The sequence below is a fragment of the Microtus oregoni genome, unplaced genomic scaffold, assembly GCF_018167655.1.
Source record: "Microtus oregoni isolate MIOR12 unplaced genomic scaffold, Mior012 000013F_ref0000133, whole genome shotgun sequence".
In the NCBI taxonomy this organism is placed as follows: domain Eukaryota; kingdom Metazoa; phylum Chordata; class Mammalia; order Rodentia; family Cricetidae; genus Microtus; species Microtus oregoni.
In genome coordinates, this window is record NW_024543072.1 from 37,079,165 (window position 1) to 37,105,555 (window position 26,391).

Here is a 26,391-nt window from a genome sequence, read left to right on the forward strand (position 1 = left end):
GGCTCCCTGAAGATATCCAGCTCACATATTTTCAAGGGTACTCTCCCTGCTGGGCCACCCTCAGTTCATATCCATTAGGATGTGGTTCTGACTTCAGCACCCAAATTAAGTTAGCTAACTTCTGTAGGCACGTTCTCTGTACCTTTCTTGGGTTCTATTATAGCCTCCACCCTCATCATTCATTGGGTGCACCAGCTTGCAACAAGGTAGTCCCCTGAGACATCCACATGTAGCCGCCTATTTTACTAAACCCTCAACCCTATCTGTGTTGTTATTCTTTTTTTTTCTCTTTATTCTTGGGGGGGCCCACTACCTAGCTTCCAAATAAATCAGACATGGAAGGTTATTCTTTCTTATAAACACCCAGCCTTAGGTTGACTTATTTCTTTCCTGCTTTTCTTAATGTATCCCAGCTACCTTTTGCCTCTAGGCTTAATTTCCTTTTCTTACTTCTGTATATCTTACTTTCACTCTGACTCCATGGCTGGTTGGTTGACTGGCTCCTGATGTTCTCCTCTCCTTGTTCTCTCTCGGTTCCTCTCCTTCCCAGATTTCTCCTCCTATTTATTCTCTCTGCCTGCCAGTCCCACCTATCCTTTCTCCTGCTTTGTTACTGGCTGTTCAGCTCTTTATTAGACCATCAGATGTTTTAGACAGGCAAAGAATCACAGTTTCACAGATATAAACAAATTGGACATAAATAAAAGCAACACATCTTTACATCATTAAGCAAATCTTCTTCAGCATAAACAAAAGTAACACACCTTAAAATAACATTCCACACCATATCTGATGGTTTGGGGATAACATTTCTGAGGAAGGAAAAGAAGAAAGGTTTAGTTAATTCTTAAGATTTTATCTTTATTGTTTCACTGGCTAAAAATCCATTGCCCAAGGGTGGATAGGGGTGGACCAAGAAATCACATACCATAAATTCAAGTTCAGTATTAAGACTTCTAAATAATGGAACAGGAAAGTAGAATTGAGTTAAAGTTTAACATAAAATGACCCCTGAAAGAATTCTTCAGGAATTTAGGCTTCCTAGCATTTCATATGAATGATAAGTTTTATTTAGTTCTCCAAGCTCCTGGTAGCTTGAGTTCCATCATTTTCCTATTGAAATAATTTATTTTTCCAAAGCAAGTTTAGTCTGAAGATTCTCTAAAATATTTCTTCTTATGTATTTTGACCACCGGTTCTCTTCTCTGTGATTATTCAAAGCAGAAATTCTGAATTACTTGATTATAACAGAACTTTGATAACCAAATTTCCTGTGGTTTTCTAATTGTTTTCCTGTGTAATAATGGACCACCCCAGAAGTTTGTTAGTTACTTCAAAAGGTCTAACAGAAATCCAAGCTCACAAACAGGCTCACAAAGCTCAGTTAATGCAACTGATACTGTAACAATAACAACAACAACAACAACAGTAACAACAAAACCAAAACCCCAGGACCAGGACCAGGGAGGGGATTTCCCTGCATCCTTATTTCTCTTTCCTCCCTTTACTAGTAGACTTTATCCCTACCGGCATCCGTCACCTTCACCTACATTCATTTGCATCATTGTTGTCTGAGGCCAAAGCCCTCTATTTACTAAGAGAATTGCAAGCTGAGTAATTTCTGGAGAGATACTTGGGTTTCTGACACAATCAGAGAAAACCACCCAGTCCTATCACATTCACCATGCTCATCTGGTCAGTGGCATAAGAGAGTCCTGGAATTCCCCCCCTGCGGTGGAAGAATGCAGGGCAGACCAAGAAAAATACCCTTTTACAGGTCCATTCTCAAGGCTGCTTTAGAATAACCAGGGATATTGCTTTTTTTCCTCTTTTGAGAATTGTATTATTCCATTGGCTCTGAGTTCACTAAGCGGAGATTTGTCATTTCCTATCCCACTAGCCTGCCGTGACTTCATTGACAATCCTGGAGCACTGGTAGATACATCTTTGTGGTGTTGAAGAGTTTGGTCCCCACGGTGGTGCTATAGTGGAGGTGGTAGAGTCCTGATGTTGGGGAAGACTTTGGGAGGTCCTTCTGTCATAGGTGATGTGTCCTTGAAGAAAATTTTGGAATACTGACCTCTTCTTGTTTCTTTTATACTTCCTGCTCCTGAAATATGACATCTGCTCCTTCTACACTCCCACTATGATGTGCAACCTCCACTTAAAGTCCCAAGTGAAGAAGCCACTAGATCTTGCGCCAGAACTACAGCAGTGGTTCATTTGAAATTGTTCTTTGCTCTCCAGTATTGATCCTTTTTCGCCAAAAGGAAGGTCTTTCCTCAGGTTCTGGTTGACTAAGTGCAGGAAAACAACATCTATTGTGTGGTATTTGCCAGAGAAGAGGAAGAAAGCATTTTTGTGTATGATGAAGATCCCCAGGCACAGAGATTTCCCACGCATTGTCTCATGTCACATGTGTCTCATATAGTACCTTTCTACCCCTGGACCTCCCTGAAGATAGAGATTTGTGACAGAAAAGGCTTCACTATTCTCCTCAGGGCCAGCTGTGGACATATCTCCTTCCTCCTGCCAATATCTGTCTTCCAGGTTTTGATGGAGTGGCCAGCAGGACAAACCTCCCAAGCCAACCATTTCCTTCTTTCAGGCTGAGTGTTGGTTTTCATTTATTTGTGTCTATCACATTTTATCATCCATTAATCCATCAGTGGTCATATGGGTTGCTCCAGTGTTTAGGCTATTGTGAATATAAGAGGAATCAAAGAGATATCTAAGACTCCAACTGCAATTTCTTTAGATACACACCAAGAAATGGGATTCCTGGAACAGATGGTGATTTCATTTTTAATTTTTTGAGGTACATTTGTATCCATATTAACTGGTACAGAGGGCTGCCTTTTCCCCACATCTTCTGCTATAGAGTAACAGCCATTCTAACTATTACTAAGTGATTTTTTTCATCATGATTTTCATTTTCAATTTTCATTTCCATGATAATACTGATGCTGAACCTTCCTTAAAGTCACCTTTGCACATCTTCTTCAATGTCTATATAGTACCTTTGTTAAACTTTTAATCAGATTTTGGGGGGACATATTTACTTGATGGAGAGCATCCCACAGTTGCTCAACTCTTCATTTTATATCAATTCTTCATTTTATACATGGTTTGTAATAGAATCCTGTATTTTTTTTTCTTGATGTTCCAGCACATAGAAGCCACAAGACCATTACATGGAATATGGGCACAGTTTGTTTTATTAAGCTTCAAATCTTAAAGTTTTTTTAATAAGGAGGAATTTAGCAGCTGAATAATTTAATTCAATATTAAAATGACTATCATGGGGTTGAAACTAGAGAAGATAAGTCTCTAAGGACGAATGGAGGAGGGAGGCAATAAATACAATGGAGTAAAATATACTTAGCACCAAATAGAGGCATCATTGGGTTAAGAATAAATAAGAATTAGAAGTGACTTCTTCCTAGAGAGAACCAAGTCTCCCAGAGAAGACTGATCCATGAGTTCAGTAAGCCAAAGTTGGGAAGTATAAGACTTGAGGAGAGGATGCCTGCTAGGATAAGGCTATAGCACAAGGTCTCTGAGGACTATGGCCAGCAATAATTCTCGAAAGGCAGTTGCAGAATGGATCATGATCTCTGGGCTCTTGATTGATGGGTTCAGATTTTGTCATGCTTTACATCTCAAGTGTCTCCTGTTAAGAATATTCTCAAACAGAGCCTCTCTGCCAGCGCAAAGAATTCCAATCAGACCAGATTAAGCCAAATTAAATGCCGAGTTTAATAGACGGCGGACCCAGGTGGCCTGAAACATGGCAGGGGGAAGACAGAGGGAACACACAAGCAAACCTAAAACTATTGGTTCCTTGTTCTGGCACGACCCTAAATACCCTGTGGTAGGGGTCAGCACTTGGCAGGCTGGGAGTTGGAGTCAGGACCAACATTCCAGATTCTTTGGATATAAGGGGTATAAGAGGTGATATTTATGACCAACATTTTAGACTCCCTTTGGATAAATGGGTGTTGGCTCAAGTCTGCCTACTTCCTGGGGGCATAGGGCAATGTGGGAGAGGGGAGATCTGGGAGTTGGCGTGCTCACGCTCAGCGAGAGGAGTGGCTGGAGTGGCATCCACTTTGTTGTCATCCTGGATTCCTCAGGCAGCTGCTTTTTGGGGGAGAAGAGAAGGCAGGTGGCTAGGAGAAAAAAAATATTGTTATTACTGGTCCTATGCTTTAACTGCCAGAAAGAATGGAACAGGGAAATGTCCTGGTTGGACAGGTGAGATTTGGGTGTATCAGATACAACCAGATTTTAGTAGGTAGGTGTCCTTCATCTACGAGAGTTGGTACCAATAGTAAAGTACCAGGAGCTGGTGCAGGTGTTTGACATAATCTAGAGAGCACTTTGTGAGTTGGTCTTGGCCCAGGCAGCAGGAGTGACCTGTAAAATATGCTTGAAACTGGCTGGGGTTAGCAAAAGGCTCTGGAGACTGTTAGATGTTTTGTTTTTTTCCAGACCTGAATTTGATACAGCAGTAGAACTTCTCCAGGAACCTGTAAGAAAACTGGAAGAAATTTATATCATAGCAAAAGGCTATTGCTTTAGGTTAAAAGGTATGAACATTTTAGAATACAATTAAAGTAAATTAGGAACTCTGAATCTCTGAACATACACCTGAATCCTGTTAAACCTGGACTATGAAACCTGTTAAAGAACAGTACCTTAGGTTGTCAAATGTCCTTAGACAGATCTGGAAGGGATAAATGAGCAAAAATGAGACAGCTTTTTAGCTATGCAGACAATCCCAAATCCTCTCCTTAGTCCTTGGAGAACACCAGTCTGAGAAGCAGTGCTTGAGTACCAGAGGCCCAAAGATTTTTCCTATGGGGGAAAGATTTGAGTCTACTTGTCTTGGCAGGATGAGACAATTGATTCCCCAAAAGGCATCTAGGAAGCTGAAAAAGTGCAAGGCCGCTTTTTGCTTTGTGGGTTGTTTTGCCAAACCCAGAGGCAAGGCATGGAGGCAGAAGGTCTTCTGTCTTCTTGGAGGAGCTAAAGGATGCTGTGGAAACTGCATGTCTGTGTTAGAAGCTCCTGTTAAAATGTGATGCCCTATGAAAAGGCATTTGAGAACCAGGTACCATTACCTATTATTTTAAACTGGGTGTATAAGCTAAATTTAGAGGCATATTTTATCCAATTAGTTACAGTTATCAATACTAGTAGAATACTAGCACATGTGGTTACCCTTACCAAAGATGGCAGACTAGCACACATGGTTGCCCTTACCAAAGATGGCGTTCAGGTTAAAATGGTGGCTAGCACATGTGGTTACCCTTACCAAAAATGGCAGTGAGGTTAAAATGGTGGCTGCCCATGTTTGGTTTTTTTTTTTTTTCATGTTTGTATTTTTCCAGACTGTTGCAATCTGGAGATATAAGTTTTACTGATCTTAACATAAGCACACATGCATAAAGAAACTTAAATTAAGCACACCACGAAAGCACATTAACATACTTACATAAACATATTGTGGCCACATCATTCTGACAGACAAATAGATCACTTTTGGAAACCTGTGTCAGCTGACCAACTTAAAACTCTTGGTGCAGTTAGGCCTGGCAGGGAAGTAGCAAGGAAGGAGGAGCAGAGCAGCTGTGGAAATGGAAGTTGGGTGTGACAAACCGCTGGCCTCCAATGAGCAAAGTGGAAAGGATGAGGGCGCATCTAGAAATGTGGACTTTTGGAACACTGGTTAGATAGTCCCAGTTTAAAAGGATTTTTGTCCTGGAATTAGCTCCTGTCTTGAAAAACCAAAAAAAAAAAAAAAAAAAAAAAGGATAAACGGCTGCCTAAAGGCATTTTGTATTACGCTTGGAATCATTGGGAATCGTAAGAAATCCATTTCAAGATTTCAAGCGCATGCCTGTGTGACTCAATCCTGTTGTGGTGCGTCCACTGAACAGTATTTGAGTTAAAAAAACAAAACAAAACCAAAAAACAAAAAACGGGGGTGCATGAGAAGTGGGTGACAGATCCCATCTCAGCAAATGGCTTTCACTGCATGGATTAGGCTTTCAGCACAGCCGAGACTTCAACAAAAACCCGAAAAGCAAATGGGTTATCCCCAAACCCTAAAAGCGAATGGGTCACCCCCAAATCCTACCTGCAAGCAGTTTAAAAGGGGAACTTACCAAGTGAAGCCGATCTTGCCAGGCAGAGGAGGCACACAAGAAGAGCATTTTCCAGCAGGCAACCCTGGGCCCTGAACCCGTGGGAAAAAACAGACCCTTCGTGGTGAGAACCTCCATCTGTTAAGAATATTTTCTCTGCCAGTGCAAAGAATTCTAATCAGACCAGATTAAGCCAAATTAAATGCCCAAGTTTAATAGGCGGCAGACTCCCGGGTAGCTGGGAGCATGGCAGTGGGAAGACAGAGGGAGCGCACTGCAAACCTAAAGTCATGTGTTACTTGTTCGTGTTACTTGTTCCAGCTGCGACCCAAAATACCCTGTGGGAGGGTCAGCGCTTGGCAGGCTGGGAGTTGGAGTCTGGACCAACATCTCCCAAAGGCCCATTTGTAAAGGCTCCGGGTTGTCATTGGAGATCCATTCTGGAAGGGAATATTGGGAAACCAGCCTTTCCTCTACCTTAATGCTTCTTTGTTACCGTGAAGCTGGCAGCTTCATCAGCCAAGCCCTCTCTCATGCTGCCAAAGGCTCAAAGCAACAGGACCAAAACTTTGGATAACACTTTTTCTTACTAAGACAATTTTTTTCCTGATATTTTCCCATAGTGCTGAAAACCTAACCCATTTTATTAGTAGCATGAAGGAATTGTGTAAGAAAGTGAGTGGCATGAACTGATGATCAGTTTGGGAGTTGTGTGGTAGAGTGGGCAGCACTGGTGACATAAGGTAAATTTTATTACACTCTGACCATTTATTTATTTATTCCGCAAGTATTTGTTGAGCATTCAGTAGTTAGTGCTGTTCAGTCTAACAAGGTGTGGCACCTGTCTTTGAACCCTTTCTAGCCAGGTTGGTGGCATAGCTTTGAGAGTGACAGTACAAAGAAAACGTAGCTCAGAGTGACAAGGAGGGATAAGAATGAAGAGATGCTACGTGAGTGGGTGGCACTGTGCTTGAGTTTTGAAGGATGGGTGTGGGTATATATCAACTAGACATATCTGGTGTGTATATGCGGGCATGTATGGTGATGGTGGCGACATGCATGGTGACCAGACGCTTCAAGTACACAGACATGTAAATTATTTCACAAAAGTGGGTTTAGCAGTATGCAGCCGAAATGGCAAGAAAATAAGCTTAGAAAGATAGACAGACATAAAATCATGAAGGGTCTTGGTTGATCAATAAAGAATTGTGTCAGGGGCCATGCGAAAGTGACAGCAATCAGCATTGAAACTCGTGGAACATGGCTCAGCAGTCAGCTTAGACACACTGGAAAGGCAGAGCCCCAGGGACTACGTGGGCTAAGGACCTCATGTTGTTATCAACATGGCTCTACTTCCTGCACATCCCTCATAACCTATGACTTCTATGAAAACTCTCAGGGGGTTTCTGGCCCCGCACTGGGCGCTGTCACTGGTACTTACAATAAGAGTGATTGACTTTTTCCAAGCCTTGTTGCTGGAGCAGATAAATGATTCAACCACCACACTTAAAAGGAATTTAGACATGTAGATTTTTAGTAAAGTTAGGTTAAGATGTTTTTGTTAATGGCTTTGATGTAGAAAATCTTGGGAGAACATTTTAAAGTTTAAAAAGACAGACTTTTAATAGTTGAACAAAGGATTCATTGAGGTCAGAGAACAAGAGAAAAGGAAATCTGGCTATTACTGACTGGTGTAACTTTCTTGCTAAAGATGGGTTGTTGATCAAAGGTGATGATTAATTCCTTGTACCCATTTTTTTCCCCTCAGTTTCATGGTATGATTTAATAAAAAACTGTTGATGAGTGGTTATCCACCCTGAGGATGTAAAGTATAAATGACTGATATTTTATTTAAAAAGTTTAGATTTGTTATTCTTTTAATTTAAGGTCTTTATAAGATTACCCTTTGAGATAAATAATAAAATGATTGATCATTTCTTTTTAACCACCATTAAGCCTACCGTTAAAAGAACTGGCTGAGAAAAATACCTTGCTTGCTTGCACTTTGTTAACCTATGACAAATTGCTTAGACACGAATGAATGTGGGTCCTTGGGAAGAATTTGTTTTCACCTGTAGTAATATAATGTTTAATCATGTAATGGTATTGAGAAGCATGCTGGCTTTTACTTATATTCATTGTAATCATTCACTGAATAAAAGTAGAATGTACCACATTATAATTTTCATATTGCTTGAAAGATTTTGCCGGGGTGTATAAGCAGCAGTAAGGGAAAAAATAAGGAGATATAGAAGGAAAGATATAGGATAAATTCAAGGAAGATATAGAAGGAGTACAGCTAGGAAGAAGAAGAGAAACAAGAGGTTAGAAAACAGAACAGAGAAGGAATAGGGTAGAACAAACAGCAGGAAAAAAATAAAATGAAGAATTGAGCTTTGGTCCTAAGAAAAGAAATCCCCATGTGTCTGTTTGTCTGTCCAGCAGTTGGCCTAGTCAGATCTCCTCTCTAGTTTCTCTGACCAACTGAAAGTTGACCTTTCAACAGTGCCATTTTATTAGTATTCCGAAACCTATCATTATCAAAGATATACATTTAACAAAGCAAATCTCCTAATAAAATTTGGGCATTAGAGAGATAGCTTAGGTTCATATAAAGAGAAGGCAGCCAAAATAGAGGCAATAATAAAGAAGGCACAGTTGCCCCACTGAGAGGTAATGAGGCCCCAGGATTGTAGTAACAGTGGGTAAACTGAATCAAAAAAAAAAATCCTGGGGTGAAATCTTTAGATTCAAAAGTTAGATTGGATACAGGATGCCGTGTGAGGACTCGTCTAGCAAGATAACTAATGTTTGGCCCACGGTAAACAGAAAATCAAGATGGCATGACTTGGCATAGTAAATGGACATCAGAGAAAGGAGAATGTTTGGGGAGAAAAGTGATGAACGTGGGGTGTTGAGCTTGGAGGTGCTATGAGTCATTGCTTTATGAGAATGAACAGAATTCTAGGGAACTGTGACATTTAAGAGATGAGTGGAGGGTTCTCTGAGAGATAGGAAGTCACAGTGTCACAAACGTGGTCCCTGTGAGATTAAATGGTAGTTCATATCTGAGTAACACAAAACCATCAGGCTGTTGCTTAGGGATGGCAAGAGGAAGGATGCACGTTTATGGCTGCGAATGAGGAACAGATTCAAATACTAGAAGGAAAGAGGAGGATCGCAAGTGCGCATGCAGTAAAGACATGTATGGGAGGCATAGAACTACATAGCTGTAAACTGGCAAGTTACTAGACATGGGAAAAGGTATCTTTATTATAAAAGCACATACATTTCTTACATACTTTCCCATTGTTGTGCCCATAAAAGTTGTCCTGTCCTGAAGTCTGCTCTTCTCTCATGGTAGTACTACAGGTGACAATGACTGGAAGGGCGTTTGATCTTAAAGAGACCAAATTACAGGCCCAACCTTAGCCTGGAGAAGGAGCACTAAAGAGAAGAGAAAGCATGTGAAATGGGCAAAGGGGTGTAGTTTGAATTCCTGGTTTGCATCAAGGATTAGCAGTTCTAAAGAATGTGGAAATCGTGGGACCCACCAACAGGAAATATTTGCAGACTTAGAACAAAAATGTTTACTTGATTTTGAGATTAAACGGTAGTTCATATCTGAGTAATAAAAAACCATCAGACTGTTGCTTGGGGACCACAGGTATTATCCTTATCTAGGAATTATAGGAAAATCCCCAGGGGTTATTTCTCTCAGACTACCCGCAGGCATTTGAGTAACACTAGAGATGTTTGGTTCCTACACATTCTATAAAATATTGGCTTCTGGGTGCCAGAAAAGCCTAGGCTTGACTTTTTATCCCATAATAAACATTCTCATATTTTTGTAATAGGAGATACAGTCTTAGTAGGAAATAAAATGTTTACCAAAATGGGTAGAAAGTAGACGTTTCTCACTGTCAGCACCTCATAGCCACTGTTAGCCAGTAACTGTATATACGATATATAATTTGTAACTTTGTTTCTTTGATGCCAGCATAAAGATGATTGTCAATCTTTGCTTTTTTCTTGTTAACAAAAAACAGCTTGTATTTCATAATGTGTGGATTATAAAAATTATTTTCAATGGCTACTGCTAGATATTTGAGCTGTATGGGTCTTTTGCAGTTTTAGACAGTGTGTTAATAATTATTTTTGTTTACAGTTGGTGTGTGTGTGTGTGTGTGTGTGTGTGTGTGCATTTCTGCCTAGAAGTCAAATCACATATACTTTATATCTACTTCTGAAGTGCATATATATACTACATGACCCACAGTTGGGAATAGTACTCTGGCTAGTTGTTAAGGTGGCTTAAGAACAGCTCTATAGCATCAGCTCTCAACCTGGGTTTAGGGACTGTACATGTGATTGTTTGTGAGGCTCAACAGGGGAAGAACTTTCATTTTCCCCAAATTCTAACTAAAATTTAGATTTCCCTTTAATTATTGACATCAGCCACCACCGTGTTTGAAGTGGCTGAGACTGTACCACTAATGGAGCTCACAAATATTTCCATTGTGGTGCCAGTAACTTGAAAGGGTATTATTTGTGCCTGTCATTGATTCAATATTATAATAACTATGAATTTAGTTGGTATCTCTTCCTATAAAAAGTGTGTGGAAAATAGCTATTACCAAATCATCAGTCAAAAATGTGATGTATAATTTGTTTTCATTGGTAGTTTATGCAATATATATTTTTATAGTATTATGATGAGAAATGGCAAACATGAATTACCAGAATGTCAAAAATTTATAGCATACAAAAAAGACTGAAATTCCTAAGAAAAAAGTAGAATCTGAGAAATGAAAATTATTCTCATTAATTGAGAGTGATAATAGAAAACAGCTAAGCAAAACTGTGATATATTAGACTCTGTTACATACCTTGTTTATTTAATTCTTACAACCTAATGAGCTGATCTGTTTGAATTTACAAGCAAAGAGCCTGAGGTCACAGAGCTAAGCCAGTTGTGTAACCAGGGCCATGAACTCAGCAGCACTCCTCAGGGGCTGGGTACTTCCTCTTGGGTGAGCTAGAATTTAGAAGAAATAAATGTGGACGTGCAATATAGTGAAGTCAGTTACTTTACCTGGCCATCCTGATCTGTACCTCACAAGTCTGAGCACAGTATGCTCTACCTACTATATTTATGCAAATTTGGGGCAGAACACTTAAAGGAGCTAACCAGGGTGTCATGGACTCTGGTTCTGACCATAGTTTATAACTATGTTTATAACTATAATTCATTATAGTTATTTCATTTACTCATTAATTATTTTTTCTTTATCCATCAATTATTTTTCAACTTTATTTATTAACTATTCATTAATCCATTCATCCCACAAGCATTTTGAGCCTCTAGTGAACCAGGCACATTTCCAAGTCCTGGGAATATATCAGGAAATCAGAAAGATGTGGTTCGTGCATGTTCAGGGCACCACACTTTGGTGAGGAAGATGAGACACCAAACCCAGCATCCCAACATGAACCTTTCTCCTTCCCTCTCTGCGTGGGTTTCTTACCAGCCCAGCCTGCACCTGTGTATTGCTGTGACTTAGGATAGCCTCAGCTGTACGAAGTCTCACAGACTCCCTGTTTTAGCCACTTCACCCTTCCTCACCAGAGTTTATATGTTGCATGAAGATATTGATATTGATGTGCCTGGGGGTCTTTTCATGTTGTTCTCCCCTCCTACAGGGGTGGAGAGGGAAACCCGCTGGAAGGAGACAGATGGTGTCGGTGGTTCACGGTTCACTACCTCGCTGACCCCTTCCATGCTACCTTTGCGGATAGGAAGACAGCTCTAGAGAAGAGCGTCTCTCTGGGGTTTAAGATTTCAGTTCTCTGACGATGTCACACCACTGACCAGATTTATGGCATTAAACTGACCAGTTTTAGAAAATACTTCTTTCTAAGAGAATCAGGATTAACATATGAGCAAGAGGGGTTAGGATCATGATGGGGAAGACCACAGAGACAGCTGACCTGTGCTAGTAGGAGCTCATGGATTCTGGACTGACTGCTGGGGTGCCTGCGTGGGACTGAACGAGGCCCTCTGAATGTGGGTGGCAGTGGTGTGGCTTGATCTGTTCGTGGGATCCCTGGCAGAAGGACCAGGACTTATCCTGGCTGCATGAACTGGTTTTGGGGGCTCGATTCAGGGGCAAAGGTCCTGGTACTGCCTCAACTTGGTAAGCCAGACTTTGCTGACACCCCCAAGGGAAGCCTTGCCCCTCTGAGGAGTGAATGGAGGATGGGAAGGGAGGGAGGTGGTGGAGGAGTGGGAGAAGGGGAGTGGGGGAGAACTGGGGTTGGTATGTAAAATGAAAAAAAATCAAATAAAATAATGAAGAAAAAATAAGAAAGTCAGGATTAAAGGAGGGGGTGGAGGAAAAGAGTCCCCTGCGGTTAGAGGAGGTGAACACAGGCAGCAGGCAGGGGTCAGGGTTTGCACTCACAGGCGACTTGCTCAGCTTTGCTAGGGGTCTGGGGAGGCTGACAGAAGCAGCACTGGGCAGCTTCTCATAGGAATGCACCTTCACGATCTGGTTCTCACCATCCTTGGGCTTGTCCTAAATGAGCTGGCAGTAGAGACTGGCACACAGACTTTGTGTGGTTCTTAAAAGCCTCAAGGCAGCTTTTAGAAGGCAAGAGAGTTACACCTCAAGCCCTAAACACGTTAGAACTAGGCTCACCACAGAATGTTTTCTGCTTTTCTTCCAAAGTCAAGTTGCCTCCTGGTCTTAAACTGTCAATCAAATTGTCATCTTAACGTCATTATAAAACAGTAGTGCACACCCGAAACTAGAATTTTTAAGTGACATGGTGGCCTTGTTGGGACAGAACATCTCTGGCCGCCTCCTCTCGACATCACACAGACCCTTGAGGGTATAGGGGAGACTTCACCGAAAGCCTAATTTGGACTCCTGACATGTCACCTCAGATCACTTCTTGACTACTGTTTGGAATTTTGGGCATGAGGATGGAGTAGGTAGAGACACTGTAGCTAGAATTAGAAGTGAGTCTTAGTGCACAGATTTCAGCACAGCTAGAAGAGGAATGGTAATCAGCCTATCAGTGAACCAACTAGGGACTGGACTCAGCCTGGAGGGAGAAGTGGGAGGAACCGAAGGGCTCACAGTTAGATAAAGCCCCCTAGGCAGGAAGAGAATGACACCTAAGAACCAGAGCACACCATGTTCCAGCTTCAGAACTGTGACTGTGTTAAACTCCTTCCAACTGGGAAGAAAGATCCTATGAGTTTTTACATGTAGCTGAGTGCCCCTACTCTACCTAGCAATGTAAACTAGCCTTAATTTCAGAAAAACTTTCTAGACACAAAAGTCAAGTCCCAAGCCTTGAACTTGTGATACTGAGCTTGATGCTCACACCCAAGGGTCAAGGAAAAGAACAGTTTTGGTATAGATTTTGAGACGATTTAAAATGTTTTTACTGCCTCTCAACTCTCCTGGGAAGAGGAGTCTTCCCTGGATGTGGACCAAGAACCTGCACCCTAGAGGTGTTACTCTGGCTAGATTCTATGAAGGGAGTGGGTGCAGGGGATAAAATACTAAAACAAAAATGAGAGCCACAGGACCCATCTGCAGCTACAACTTAAACTTAAGATCCTAAACATGGAGTCAGTGACGGGTGCTGGGAAGGGTGCAGGAGGCAGAAACAGGGAGGGAGGAGGGTCTTGGGGTAGAAGTCTGTCTGATCGCCTTCACTTCTTGGCCTTGCCCTGAGAGGCCACAGCGTCCATGGCTTGCCGCACCGTCTCTTCATTTCCCAGGAACTGTATGGGTTTAACGGGGTTCAAGTTCTTGTCCAGTTCATAGACAATGGGAATGCCAGTTGGCAGGTTCAGCTCCATTACGGCCTCTTCTGAGAGACCTTCCAGATGCTTGACGATCCGCCGAAGGCTGTTGCCATGGCCGCAATCAGGACTCTCTTCCCCTCTTTGATCTGGGACACAATCTCTTCATTCCAGAAGGGCAGTGCTCTGGCAATAGTGTCCTTCAGGCTCTCACAGGACGGTAGCTGGTCCTCAGTAAGGTCTGCGTACCTGCAATCGTTACTGATGTTGCTGTAGAGGGATGATCCGGCTCCATTGGCGGTAGTGGGACATCGTAAGATCGCCTCCAGATCTTTACCTGTGCCTCACCATGCTTAGCAGCAGTTTCTGTTTTATTGAGACCAGTCAGAACGCCATTGTGTTGTTCATTGAGGCGCCAGGTCCTGGCCACTGGCAGCCACATCTGGTCAATGACATCCAGGACTGTCCAGAGGGTCCAGATTGCTCTCTTCTGCACGGAGGTAAAGTCGAATTCATAGCCAGCATCTCGCAACGCCTGTCCGCAGTGCTTTGCCTCCTTGTGGCCGGCCCGGCTTAGGTCAGGCTAAAGCGGTTCTTCGAGTTTCAGGTGCTGGATGAAGACTAGCTTGTAGGCGGCCATGGCGATCTTTTGTTTACAAGGGTCTGCTTTAGGAGGATGTCAAGGAGGAACCGTGCTGTGGTCTGACCAGTGAAATGCTGCAGCCAAGTTTTGTCCCTGGAGCCTGTCCTGCACTCTTCCGCAGTTAGGTAACTGGGGGCTATAGTCATTCCAGTGAAAGGTGAAAGTAGCTTGCATTTAAAAGATGATTTAGAAGATACTATCTTCCTCTCTGACCCTAGAGGAGCTGCTGGCCCCAGAAGGATGGGATCAATCCTGTCAAATCTATGTGTTACATTTACCTTTACAAAAACAAAAAAAAAGTACATATATATTTATCAGCACACAAAAGCCCCTCTGAGGTTTCTAGTGGTGATTGAAATAGTCCAATGTGGTCACCAGAAAATAAGCCATCCCTCATATCAAGTGGGATAAGCTCCTTGTCCTCAAGGGACAGGAGTGTCTCTTACTGTGTGTTAGGATCCCTCCACCTTGTCTTGTAAAGGGGAAGTGCCCCTTGATCATGCCCAGGGTTTTGTCTTTCACTGTCTGAATCATGTTCCAGCTGTTTGACCCTACCATGTGGGTTCAGAACTTGTTTTGGGCATACTAAATCTCTTTCCAGATCAGTATAATAAAGGAGTGATATGCAGTAAAAAATAAAAAAACAAAAAACAAAAAAAAAAATAAAATGTTTTCAAGGTTCTGAGCAAAGTACTTAGCAGTAGGACTCTGCCTTGTCTCCAGGCAACTTACCTGTGTGCACAAATGTTGTGGTGATGTTTTGCATCACATTAATTCATTTTGGTAATATACTATTCCATCATTGCTGAACAAATATGACATTCATCTATGGGACTGTGAAGGTGACTCAGTGAACAAGAACATTTTCTGTAAAAACAGTAGACTGTTAGTTAGAATCCCCAGAACTCAATTGCAGCCAAACATGGTTGTGCATGCCAGTATTATCAGCATTTGGGGCAGAAAACAAGTAGATCCTGGGAGCTTGCTGGTCAGCCAGCCTAGCTACAATTGCAAGCTTCAGGTTCAGCAAGAAATCCTGTGTTGGGGGGTGTAAGGAAGAGAATGATTGAGTGGGACACCAGATGGTCTCTTCTGTGTGCGTACCAGCAACACACATGTGCACACCCATGAATGCAGTATGCACAAACACACGAGAGACAGACAGAGAGAGAGAGAGAGAGAGAGAGAGAGAGAGAGAGAGAGAGAGGGAGAGAGAGAAGAGAAGAGAGGAGAAAGGAGAGGGAGAAAGAGAGAGAGAGAGGTGAAAGAAGGAGAGGGAGAAAGAGAGAGAGAGAGAGAAAGAGAGAGAGAGAGAGGATAGAGAAATCCAACTTCTCTGAGGCTTAAATCAAACTGAGCAAATAACTGAAGTCAGGATGCTAGAAAGTTTCCAACTGACAGATCAGCTACATTTCTCCTGGCAAAAAGAGTTTTCCATGCTGCTTTCAGTCCAACTCAGTAGAAATGTAGTGAGGTCAGTAACATAACTTCACACGACCCTAAAGGGCAGTTACCTTGCCAAGGAAGTCATCCTGTGTGACATTTCTTCATTAGGTTATGATCTCATGCCTCTCAAAACTGTTGCTTATATATCAGCATGTCCCGCAGTGCAAAATATCTCATCCACTACACGGCCCAGCAATTATTCTTAGACCCACTGAAGTGTCAACATCCTTAGCAGAAGCCCATGAAAAATATCAAAGGTCAAGTGGTCACTGATGGAACTGAAGATAAAGGTAGAGAGGAAAGTTTAGAAAATTTACCAGCGCTTCCTACACGCAAGAAAAGAAAATGTTCAAGCATGTAAGGAAATGCCCTTTGAAAATTAAAGATTGATTAGAAATGAAACAAGGCAATAAAAACATCAATCTGGCAGTGGAATCAACACGAAGAGGTTTAGAGCCACAGATCTAAGACTGTCTAGAGAGTTCACAAAAAAGCAGAGGCTAAAAGGGTTTAACTAGCATTTTAAAAAACATGGGAGAAAGTGGAAAATTAATTAAACTTATGATTTGTTGCTAAGTAATTTACTGCACAGTGGGATAATTCAAAGATCACAAGGACTTTGTAGCATATCCCAGATAAATCCCAGTTCTGATCTCTTTGCCAAGATGTGTCTACAGAATGTGTGGCTGGATCTCTGGTCTTTCCCCTCAATGCCTTGGCATGGCTTTCCTAACTCCATACTCTCCTTGGGCTCGCCTTCCCATGACCAAGGAAGCTATGAAACAATTTCAGATGTATAATTCCACCTAGCTTTCTTGAAGGCCCATTCTTACATAAGGGTGGCTTTGGTCTTGAGGGTATTTGAAAGAGCATTGGAGTTAGGGTCTGGCTTACCTCACTCAGGATAGTGTTTTCTATTTCCATCCATTTGCATGCAAAATTCAAGAAGTCCTTGTTTTTTTACTGCTGAGTAGTACTCTAATATGTATATATTCCATACTTTCTTCATCCATTCTTCCATTGAAGGGCATCTAGGTTGTTTCCAGGTTCTGGCTATTACAAACAATGCTGCTATGAACATAGTAGAGCATATACTTTTGTTGTATGATAAGGCCTCTCTTGGGTATATTCCCAAGAGTGGTATTGCTGGGTCCAGGGGTAAGTTGATCCTGAATTTCCTGAGAAACTGCCACACTGCTTTCCAAAGTGGTTGCACAAGTTTGCATTCCCACCAGCGATGGATGAGTGTACCCCTTTCTCCACAACCTCTCCAGCAAAGGCTATCATTGGTGGTTTTTATTTTAGCCATTCTGACAGGTGTAAGATGGTATCTTAAAGTTGTCTTGATTTGCATTTCCCTGATCTCTAAGGAAGTTGAGCATGACCTTAAGTGTCTTTTGGCCATTTGAAGTTCTTCTGTTGAGAATTCTCTGTTCAGCTCAGTGCCCCATTTTATAATTGGGTTGATTAGCCTTTTACGGTCTAGTTTCTTGAGATCTTTATATATTTTGGAGATCAGACCTTTAGCGTCAGAAGAAATAAGCCCCATTTACTCACAAGTAAAGTAAAAAGCTACCACTTTGACCATAGCTTTCCTATTGATGGGCACAATTTATTATTCACATATACATGATTCCAGGTACAGAAATTGTAATGAAATAACAATTTTCCAGGACTTTTGAGAGGCTCCAAAGTTTACATTTTCTTGCTATATCCAGATAACAAGATATCTAATATCATGAAGTTGGTATTAATGCAGATAATCTAAAGATAAAAATTATATATAAAATATATTTTAAATAGTTGATGTTAATTTTAGGTAATTCATAAATGACAATATTTAATGAAGTAGAAAGCTCATGGGGTTAAGTCATGTGATTTGAAGTTTGTAATAAAATAAGTTATCAGCATTTTAGGCATTTTTTTGGGTCCTTTCTGTTTTGTTTTTCGAGACAGGGTCTCTCTGTGTAGCCCTGGCTGTCCTGGAACTCACTCTGTAAACTGTATTGGCCTTGAACTCGGGGATCCACCTACCTCTGCCTTCCAAGTGCTAGGATTAAAAGTATACATCATCACTGCCCGTAAATTATAATTATTAAGAGTAGATATTATTATATATGTGCTTTAAATCTAGGTTTTCAATGGAGCTTTATGTGTTCATCTATCCAAGTATCATATATATATATACATATATATATTCGATTTCATGTAGTATTATGTATGTATACAGTATACATTTGATAAATTTATTTAAATTAAAACTTCAAGGATTTGAGAATAGCTAATAAATTGAAGATTTTGGAACTTCACTTTAGTCTTTTGGATGTCAGGAGTGGTGATAAAAATGTACAGAATCCCACTTAAATGCCTTAACTGTTCATTATTTTCCAGTAAATATTACCTATGGTCAAATCAATGGTTTATGCTTTATTATCTTTCAACGTATTTATAAAAAGATGTAATTTGCATATCAAAAGACTAGCTTATGAAAATGCCACTTAACAGTGTAGTATAGTCACAGAATTGTAAAGCCACCTCCACGGTGTAGATTTAGTACCCTTTCTCTACTCCAAGAGCAAACCTAAGCCCGTGGGTGATTGCACCCCCTTCTGACACAGTGCTGGGGCACACTAGCACATGACTCCATAGATCTGTCAAATGTATTTGCGTTGGCTGACTTTATTTTCTTTACATTGAGCCGAGGTTGAGTTTCTGGGATCACCACCACCTGGTATGTATTTTTAAAGTTCTTAAATATTGCTGATTTGCTGCTACTTTTTATAATTTTTTCTACCACTATTATAAAGATGCTGGTGTTTGCTTTATTTTTTTTCTCATAATGACTGTCTGGTTTGAACATCAGGGTGATTTGGGCCTTATAGAAAATGTTATAGTGGTTTTTTAAATCATATTTTGGAAGAGCTCATAAAGAATTGATATTACTTCTTACAATTTGCCAGAGGCATTGTATATTTTGTGCTTTTCATTATGAAAAATAACTAATCTAGTTTTTTACTTGTAATAAATATATTTGGATTTTAAATTTTATAAGCTAGTCAGTTTTAGCACATGTATCTTTTTGGAATTTTCCCATCTTGCTTGAGTTATCTAATTCGTTCTTCAGAGTGTTCTCTTACTATTGTTTTATTTTTGGAAGACTAGCAAATAATGTCCTCTCCTTGATAATTATTAGTTAGTATAATAATAACTAAAATCATCTTTCTGTTTTTCTCAGTCACCCTAGCTAACGGTGTGCCAATTTTATTATCTCTTCAAGGAACCAACTTTTGACTTCATTGATTTCATCTACTGTTTTCTATTTTTATGGAATTCTTTTTCATAGAAAACTTGTAGGAAATTATGCTATTTTCATTTTCATTTATAACATTTAGTTGGAGCATGATTTTTCTAGTTTAAATTGCTGGGTTATTCTTCTTTGATTTGTTTGTTAACATTGTTTTACTTATTTGTGGATTTCCAAATTTTCCTTTATTGATGATTTATAATTTAATTTTATTTTGATCTGAGAATGCATTGTGTAATTTCACTTTTCAAATTTATTGAGTTAACTTTATGACCTACATTAAAATCTGCAGCAGAAAAAATGCACACTGGAGAAGAATATGAATCCTGTTATTATTGAATGGAGTGTTACATAGATGTTTCTTAGATAAAGTTCCTTTATCACCTCATTAAGAATTTCAATCTCTTTATTGATATGTCTAGTTGTTGTATTTATTATATATTCAAAGAGAAAGAGACCATGAATTTGAAAGAAAGCCAGGAGGGGCACATGTAAGGAGTTGGACAGAAGAAAGGAAAGAGGAAGTAATATAATGATATTATAATCTCAAAAAATTGTTTAAGAAGTTACGTGTTTATGTGTATGTCTTTGAGTATATATGAGGACATGAGTGCAGGTGTTCACATATGCCAAAGAAGGCATCAGATTCACAGCAGCTGAAGTTACAAGTAGCTGTGAACCACCTGAAGTCAGTGCTGGGAATTGAATGTGAGTCCTTTGCAAGAGCAGTGAGTGTTTTACTGCCCAGTTGTCTCTTCAGGCCCACCCTCTCATTCTTTAGAAATGATATTTTTCTAGGTTTTAAACATAGTTATATATTTGTTAATTTATTTTTTATTTTTACTGTATTTAGGTATCAATCCTAGGGCTTAACACTGAATACTTTAGCCTTTCTTTCTTGTCTTAAAAACCATGAATAAGAGAGACAGAGAGGAGAGAGAGGCAAGGGAGAGAATAAAGAGAGAGAAAGAGGAGAGAGAGAGGAGAGGAGGAGAGAGGGGAAAGAGAGGAGAGAGAGAAAAAGAGGAGAGAGAGAGGAAAGGGAAAGAAGAGAGGAGAGAGACAGAGGAGAGAAAGAAGAAAGAAGAGAGAAGAGAGATTAGCCAACCTGGTTCCCTGTTGTACAAAGTCATCTCATTTCTTTCATTCATACCAAGAACTTATGTTATAGCTACCACTGCTGATCAAATCAAACAAATGCTTGACAAACATTCTCCAAGATGGGAATGTGTGACCAAATACATAGAAAAATTATGTTTATCTTATCTGTTGTTGACAGAAGTTTGAGTCCCACCAAGTTCTGCAGTCATTCAGTCCCAAAGAAACACACAAAGGCCTACTTTAATTATAAACTGGTTGGCCTATAAGCTCAGGCTTTTTATTAACTCTTATATCTTACATCTTAACCCATAGTTGGTGTCTATGTTAGCCATCAGCGAGACGTTCTCATCTTGCTTCTTCTGTGTCTGGGTGACAATTGTAGACTGAGTTTTCTTCTTCCCAGAATCCTTCTATTCTCATTGTCTTGCCTCTGCTTCTTGCCTGGTCACCCCACCTATACTTTCTGCCTGGCTATTTGCCAATCAGTGTTTTATTAATATACGACCATTGTCCCACAGCCAGCACTCCCCCCTCCTTTTTTTTCAAAACAAGAACTCTGAATCGAATATCCTTTGTTTAGCTTTTTTCCTATTATCCATAACAACTTGTAACTTTATACTAAGATAAATATCCATAATCCATTTCGGGGGAATGTGGGCATAGTTTTCCAGGCTACTTCCTGCTAACTGGGGGCACTGATAATCTTATGGGGACCTAAAGAAAATTTAAGATTATGGTCAAGTACTCATTGGAAAATTCTGTGAGGCTTGATCATCTCAGCCAGCAGACAGAGAGGAGAGGTTGTTCTGGATGTAGAATGTAGACATCTGGGCCATCTGCTCCTGTCAGAGATGTTTCAGGAAGTCTTCCTTAATCAAACCTTATTTTTAATAGTCCAGAATGAATCCATAGCCTCTCATTTCCTGTGGAAACAAAAGTAAAACCTCTTCTCCAGAGTAACATATCTTTTGACTTAAATTTTTCAATGCATTTTCAAAATACACATGTTGGATTAATCCAGCAGCATTTATAATCATATGTCTTTTAGCAGCTGTGCTCCTTCCTCAGTCATCAAACAATTTAAAGACAACACAATAACATACAATCTCCAGATTCTCTGTGTATTTTCCATCTTTACATGGCTTTATTTTAAACTCTACTTCTTTTCTTTTTCTTTTTAATTTTTGGTTTTTTGAGTCAGGGTTTCTCTGTGTATCTTTGGCTGTCCTGGAACTAATTCTGTAGATCAGGCTGCCCTTGAACTCACAGAGATCTGCCTGCCTCTGCCTCCCAAGTGTTGGGATTAAAGGTATGTGCCACCACACCCAACTGCTCTCTTTATTTTTTTTTTATTTTAAGGACTCTATCCTTTTTTTTTCTCTCCCAAGCCTACATATATTTTTAAACACACTGTAAATTGTTTAGAGACTTTTTCATCTGAAACTATCTTTACTGTATCTCTCTTTTTCTGGTCACATGAATTTTTAATTTGCTAAGCAATATGGCTAGGATTGAAATCGTGGCTTTGACAGCTGGATCTAGTCCATTCCTTAGCTTTCTGAGAGTCTAGCCTCATGGTAGAGGTACCAGCCCAAGCCATGTTTACTGCCACAGTTCTATGGAGTTTTAAGGTCCCTGCCACCACCAGAAGCATGCTATCAGCTATTCATCAACACCATTTAAGTGTTTGTTATTGGGGCCTCTTAAAAGAGCTGCAAGGTTTTTGCAGTTAAAGCTTAGTCAGGAAATCGTTCTTAAATAAGACATGCTTTCCTCTAGTAAACAGAGCCCATCCAAGAAAATGCTCCTACCAAGAAACCATGCTCAACTCTGTTCTTTTTCTAGAATTACTTCATAAACTCTCTCAGGTTTTATGTAGATGCAGTTGTCCATGTTAGTACCATTCTGTTGACCAAGGTTTCTATCCTGCCTGGTCCTGCAATCATTCAGTCCCAAAGAAACACAGAGGCCTACATTAATTATAAACTGGTTGGCCTATAAGCTCAGGCTTCTTATTAGCTCATATATCTTACATCTTAACCCATAATTCTTGTCTGTGTTAATCACGTGGCTTGGTACATTTTATCAGCGAGACAGCCTCATTTTGCTTCCTTTGTGTCTGGGTGATGACTGTAGACTGAGCTTTCCTCTTTCCAGAATTCTCCTGTTCTTGTTCCCTTACCTCTATTTCCTGCCTGGTCACCCTGCCTATACTTCCTGCCTGGCTACTAGCCAATCAACATTTTATTGATACAAGACCATTGCCCCACAGCAATCTCTTAAGAAAATAATTTATACTGATTGGCAGCATCAATAATTGATAGTGTTTGGAAGATGGACTCTAGGCTGTAGGTGGTTCATGCCTTTCAAGTTTCTATTCAAGGAGATGTTATCCAATGAACACTGAAAAGGTTTACAAAGAAGACTAGCACATATCCCATTCCATTTTACGTGGACATCAAAGGGTGCTGTGCCCAGGCTTGTGTCAGACAGAAATACCAGATTGTTCACAGGCCCCACAACAACCCTGACGCAAGAGCTGGAGGAAATTGGTGCATTAACTTTTCAGCTGCTTCCTTAACACACCATAAGTCTTCTCTAAAGAATGTTTCCCAGACCATTTCCCAGACTTTTTCCACAGTTAATCTAGTCTCCCCCACTCCTGACTCACTTCTCTACTCCCAGTTGACCTTCACAGTAAATCATTGGTGCATGAATCCATGTCTCAGGCTCTGTTTTTGGAGAATGACAAAATGTAATAGACACATGCATAATACAACCAGGTCCCAGAATAGAAAGGAAAATAAAATTGTTGGTAAAGGAATTATTCCTTGGGATAGACAAGAACATCATATATGTTTGGAACTGGAAACTTACTGACTGAAGAACTAACTTTGGTAACAATTTTATTCCACTTGCTATTGGTGTTTGAATTTCCATTTTATTTATTTATTTATTTTTTGATTTTCAAGACAGGGTTTCTCTGTAGCTCTTGTAGTCCAGGCTGGCCTCGAACTCACAGAGATCTGCCTGCCTCTGCCTCCCGAGTGCTGGGATTAAAGGCTTGAATTTCCATTTTTGATAGACATAATCTCAGAGCCTTATTTTCTAGTCCATTGGTAAGATCTTGTATGGCAAGGCCTCTGAGCTGATCATTCCCTTCCAAGGCTACCTGGCTTCTTGATAGTAGAAGAGAAGGTCACCAGTGCTAGCATGCACCATGATTCCAGGAACAAGGGATTCCCAAAGCACAAGAAGACACCAATAATGATCATTTTCAAAGTTACTATACTGTTGTGATATATTGATACTATATTGCAATGAACACAGCACTGAGAGTAGCCCCTATATAGAGGAGGAAGGGTACTAGAATCATGGAGATGGGCCTAGGCCAAGATTATTGTTCCACCCGTGACTGCATAAGCTTTACAAACACAAATACAGACTTCCTGTACTTTAAGGTTGTCTTTGCATTGAAGAGAGTCAGAATGGTGTTTAGCTCTTTGCCTACTGTCTCTTCTTCGATCCCTCCATCTTCTAATTACAGTTTTATATGACAAAGGTAGAAACATATAATGAAAGATAGCTAGCTATACAGTGTATATAGTAGCAAAAGAAATCTCTAGTAGATTCCATGGGGAAAAATCTTTAAAGGTTGGAAGAAGTGGGAAGATGAAGCCAATTGCTATCTTAAAGTATGTTTTTACATTGTAGGTGGTGATGTCATATAGGCCATAACTGAAGTGTCACGTATTAACCTAGAATTAAGTGTATAACGAATCACTTGCTAGTGTTGCATTTAACTTCACTGCAGCCTTGGTTCTAAACACATAGTATGTGCACTCTACCCAGAGTGTACCCTCATGCCACACAATGCCAACAAACTTTGCCTGAAGCATTTCAGCTTAGACTTGAGACTATTGTATATTATGGGATGCAGTGTTTGAACTATGCATATGTTATTTGCTCTTAGATAAACATAGTCATTAATATGGAAAACAAAGACTTTTGAGTTTTCCCATTGACATTCCACAGTGTTATCAAGTTAGTGGAGAAAAGGCCTTGGTGTAAAGGAAGCATTCCACAGAAAAAGAGACCTGCAAACCTCCATGATGGTAACAGTGAGACTTTCTGATGAAATTGTCACTCACATCAGTTTGCTTACCGAATGACAATGAAGCCCTTTCATGCCATAAATAATGAGACCATAGAGATAGGAGAGAAAAACTTTCTAACTTTCCAAGTAGAAACTGTAGCATATGGGTTATAATTCAAATGATTGAATTGAAGGCAGGTGATTTTCTAGAAGTAAATTTGTTGAAAACAGTTATTGAAATCAAGATGAGCTATCCAGTTTCTTTGATTGTTTAAAAAAAATCAAATTAATGAAAGATATTTAGAAAGTGGTTATAATCTCTTCTTTTGTTCAGTGTCAAAATAGCACCTTAAATTATGACAGTTTATTCAAAGATACTTCACAAAAGAAACGAAACTTAAGCAGTCATGTGTTCCTTTTGGAGATTTGACTTTCCCTTTGAAAAAAATGTTTTGGACTCTGAGATACCATCTTACACCTGGCTAAGATCAAAACCATTGATGACAGCTTATGTTGGAGTAAGAGGAACATTCCCCTAATGCCGGTAGGATTGCAAATTTGTACAGTCACTTTGGAAATCAGTATGGTGGTTTCTCAGAAAACTGAGAAACAATCAACCTCAAGACCCAGCTATACCAATCTTGGACGTATACCCAAAGGATACTCAATCATATCACAAGGACACTTGCTCAACTATATTCATAGCATTATTATTCATAATAGCCAGAACCTGGTTACAACCTAGATACCCCTCAACCGAGAAATGGATAAAGAAAATGTGGTACATTTACACAATGGAGTATTACTCAGCTGTAGAAAGCAAGATATCATTAAATTTGCAGGCAAATGGATGGAACTAGAAAAAAAATTATCCTAAGTGAAAAGTTAGAAAGGCAAACATGGTAATGTACTCATGGATATTAGGTGTAAAGAGTAACTATGCTACAATTCATAGCTCCAGAGAGGCTAAATAACAAGGGGGGACCAAAGAAGGGTGCATGGATTTCCCTGGGAAGGAGAATAGTTGTTAGTAAACTGGGGTGGGAGACATGAGGAATCCCCAGTGTGTGAGAGTTTGGGGTTGGAGGGTGAGAGTAATGAAAGAGATGTCTTGATTTGGGGAGGAGAATTTCGGGATTAAGGAGAAACCTGGTGCCAGGAAAACTCCCAGGAAACCACCAGGATAACCCCAGCTAAGACTCCAGTCAGTAGTGGAGAGGGTGCCTGATCTGGTCATCTCCTGTAATCAAGTTGGTGTCTATGCTAATTGTCATCAGAGAGCCTTCATCCAGTTGGAAGCAGATTCAGAGAGCTACAGTCAAGCACTAGACCCAGCTCTGCTCTGGGAGTTCTGCGAAGAGAGGATTTTATGAGACAGGGGGTCAAGGTCATGGCAGGGAAACCCACAGAGACAGCTGACCTGAGTGAGCTCCAAACAGCTAGGGAGCCAGCATGGGACCTACTTAGGCCCTTTGCATGTGTGCAAGAGTTGTGTAGCTTGGTTTGCTTGTGGGGATCCTAGCAGTGGGATTAGGACTGTCCCTGGCTCTTAAACTGGCTTTTGGGGACCTATTCCCCATGCTGGATTGGCTCACCTAGCTTTGATGCAAGGGAAGGAGCTTGGTCCTGGCTCAATTTGATGTGCCAAGCCCATGTTTTATTGACTGGGGTGGAGGAGGAGGGGGGATGGGAGGGGAAGGAGTGAGGGGAAGCTGCAATTGGGATGTAAAATAAATGGGAAAGTTTTAATTAATAATAAAAAGAATGTTTTGGTGTAATTATTTTTACAAAAAACATCAAGCATAGTTAAATATCACAGAAAAAGAA

General features: G+C 40.3%; 1 pseudogene; it reads right to left on the reverse strand.

Annotated features, from left to right (window-relative positions):
- Positions 1–13,881: 13,881 nt before the first annotated feature.
- Positions 13,882–26,391, reverse strand: part of LOC121454984 — a 52,959-nt pseudogene continuing 40,449 nt past the window's right edge.